At 42.3% G+C, this 3,621-nt stretch overlaps 1 pseudogene; it reads right to left on the reverse strand.

Annotated features, from left to right (window-relative positions):
- Window positions 1-432: 432 nt before the first annotated feature.
- Window positions 433-1,770, reverse strand: LOC112317853 (tubulin alpha-1B chain pseudogene; annotated as a pseudogene).
- Window positions 1,771-3,621: the final 1,851 nt, after the last annotated feature.

Here is a 3,621-nt window from a genome sequence, read left to right on the forward strand (position 1 = left end):
AAAATAGTCATGGGGATGTAAACTATAGCCTACTAAATATAGTCAATAGTATTGCAATAACCTTGTAAGTTGCCAGGTCAGTACTGGAAATATTGGGGGAAAACACTTTGTAAAGTATATGATTGTCTAATGACTATGCTGTACACCTAAAACTAATAATAAAAAAGAAAAAATTATTATACACTGTTCCTTTTTGCTTTCTCTTTTTATTTATTTTTCAAGAGAAATTATGTTTAAAGGGGTACATGATGTTTTTTTCTCAATGTTTTTACTTTGGGACATGAGGAGAAAAATCTTAAAGGTACAAATGAAAAAAGACAGACATGATCACAGGTAAAGCAAAGACAATCTAACCAGAAAGCTTTAATGCCTGTCAGTCGTTGAGCCTGAAGTTCTGAGTATGACATGTTGCAGGACTGAAAGGAATGAAAATTAGTATTCCTTTCCTTCTTCCTCACCCTCTCCTTCAACAGAATTTACACCAAACTCCTCATAATTTTTCCCAAGGGCAGCCACATCCTCATGAGCCTCAGAAAACTCTCCTTCCTCCACGCCCTCACCCACGTACCAGTGGACAAAGGCACACTTGGCATATATCAGGTCAAAACTTGTGGTCCAGGTGAGCCCAGGCCTCAGCAATAGCTGTGGTGTTGCTCAGCATGAACACAGTTCGCTGTACTTTGGCCAGGTTTCCACCAGGTACTACAGTGGCAGCTTGATAATTAATGTCAACTTTGAACTTGTGGGCTGACAGCACAGTCCACAAAATGGATGATAGACTTGGTCTTAATGGGATGGTGGCAATGGCAGCATCGACATCTTTGGAAACCATGTCACCACAGTATAGTAGGCATCAAGCCATGTATTTGCTGTGGCAAAGGCCATATTACCACCTGGTTGGCTGGCTCAAAGCATGCATTGGAGATCTCTGCTACAGTAAGCTGTTCATGGTAGGCCTTCTCAGCAGAGATGACAGGGGCGTACGTGGCCAGAAGGAAGGGAATGTGGGGATAGGGCACCAGGTTGGTCTGGAATTTGGTCACACCAACATTCAGAGCTCCATCAAACCTGAGGGAAGCAGGCTAATCTGGCTAATAAGGCAGTTAAGGTTAGTGTAGGCTGGGTGCTCAATATCGAGGTTTCCATGATAGAGGTCATAGATGGCCTCATTGTCAACCTTGAAGGCACAATCAGAGTGCTCTGGGGTGGTGTGGGTGGTGAGGATGAAGTTGTAGAGCTCTACTACAGCTGTGGAAACCTGGGAGAATAGGTAAATGGAGAACTCCAGCTTGGACTTCTTACCATAATCGACAGAGACTTTCCATTAGCAGGGAGGTGAACCCAGAGCCAGTTACCCCACCAAAGCTGTGGAAAACCAAGAAGCCCTGAAGACCTATACACTGGTCAGCCAGTTTCCAAGTTCAGCCCAAGCCAAGGTCAGTTATCTCCTTACCGATGTTGCAGTGTCCACTGGCGTAGTTATTGGCAGCATCTTCCATGCCTGTGATCAGCTGCTCAGAGTGGAAGAGTTGGGCATAGGGACCAGTGCGAACTTCATCAATGACTGTGGATTCCAGGTCTACAAACACTGCTGGGCACATGCTTGCCAGTGCCTGTCTCACTGAAGAGGGTGTTGAAAGAGTCATCTCCTCTCCAAATGGTCTTGTCACTTGGCATCTGGCCATTGAACGGGATGCCATATTCTAGGCAGTAGAGATCCCAGCAGGCACCTTTAATCTGGACCCCAACCTGGCCAATGTGGATGGAGATGCACTCATCAGGACTGTGGGTTAGCAGGCAGAGGCAACAAGAGTAGACACTGGGTCCCCATTACTGTCTCTGACAAGCTAAGACTTGAGTAACACATACTACATGTCATATTTTTGAAGTGTTATCTTCATTCACTGATAATGAGAAATAGTAGAGGGAAACAAAAATGAGACATGTGTGGTATTGAAAACTATGAGTGGGACTGTTGTAACATTTTACAGTCCATCTATGTTCTGAAAAGTGTAATTATTTTGGAAAAATTAGCAGTGGTTTGAGAAAGACTTGTGTAAGGTGTTTGTAAAGTTTCTGAATATGTTTTTTTCTGAGACATGTTTTAGGGTAGGTAAGATACATTCTGATAATTTATATCTTAATGGGACATTTGTATTATAGTTTGATTTTTAAAACTTCCCTTTGAATTTTATTATGTAGTATTTATTCTAGCTGGGCATTTATCAGTGACATGTGGGTTATAAAAAATTAGTCATTGAATATCCATGTAGCTTATCACCTTACAGAGGAAGAATTCTTTTTTCTCTAAAGCAACATGCGGCTTCTGCTGTTCCCCAAATTCTTCCTTTGAATGTCCTTGTAAGGAATTAACCCACCCAGGAAAGTGATGTATAATGGCACAGAATTATGACAAAACAATGGTCTTCAGAGTCAGACAAGTTTGACTTTGAATCCAGGTTCCATAACCTACTGGCTATGACACTTACAACAAGTTACTTAACCTCTTTAAATGTAAGTTTTCTAATATTTAAAATGGCAATTATAATGGTACTTACATCTTATACTTGTGTGAAGCATAGGAGAAACTGTACATAAAAGTGTCTAGCACATGAGTTGCCTGGTACTTAATAATACCAGAAGTGTATAACTATAATTATTTCTTCAAAGGCCATCACTTATAAAAATAGGCCTCTGTCTCTTCAAGAGGCAAAGGCACATCTCTTTCTTATATAAAATGTGCGCTCACTGAAAGTACATAGACCATTTAATTGAATGAAAATCATAGATTATGGAGAGAAGGAATGTGTTGGCTGCTGAGAGAGGAGAGATAGAGGCATAGGTAGATACACTCTGCATCCTCACACAACCAAAATAAGGACAACAAGTTTAAAAATAAAAATAACCAGAACTGCCAGGAAATTGAACTGAATGGAAATCCAACAACCAAGGAGTTAAAAAAGAAACATTCATTCAGACTGGTAGAAAGGACAGAGACAGGCAGCCGGGGTAGAGATGACAAGCATCAAGGTGGTGGCTGGTGCACTGGGTGGCCCCACATTTGCATGTGGATAAACCGGGAGGAACAACTGGGGAGCAAGATGGATCATACAACCTGGGGTTCCAGCATTGGAAAAGAAAGCCTCAAAACCTCTGGCTGTGTAAAAATCTGTGGGGGTTGTGGCAGCAGGAGAAACTCCCAGTTCACAGGAGGGTTCATTGGAAAGACCCACAGGATCCTAGAACGTGCACAAACCCATCCACCTGGGAATCAGCACTGGAAGGGCCCAATTTGCTCGTGGGTAGCAGGGGAAGTGACTGAAAGCCCGTCGAGAGCCAAGCAAGTGGCATTATTCCCTCTCTGACCCCTCCCTCATATACAGCATCACAACACATCAAAGTGGGTTGTCCTGCCCTAGCAAATACCTAAGGCGCTGCCCCTTACAATGTAACAGGAATGTGGAGACAAAAAAAATATGGCCCAAATGAAACAACAGATCAAAACTCCAAAAATAGAACTAAGTGACAAGGAGATAGTCAACCTGCAGATGCAGAGTTCAAATCACTGGTAATCAGGATGCTCATAGAAATGGTTGAGTATGGTTGCAAAATAGAAAAAAA

Source organism: Desmodus rotundus, chromosome 4 (genome assembly GCF_022682495.2).
Source record: "Desmodus rotundus isolate HL8 chromosome 4, HLdesRot8A.1, whole genome shotgun sequence".
NCBI classification, from domain to species: Eukaryota; Metazoa; Chordata; class Mammalia; order Chiroptera; family Phyllostomidae; genus Desmodus; species Desmodus rotundus.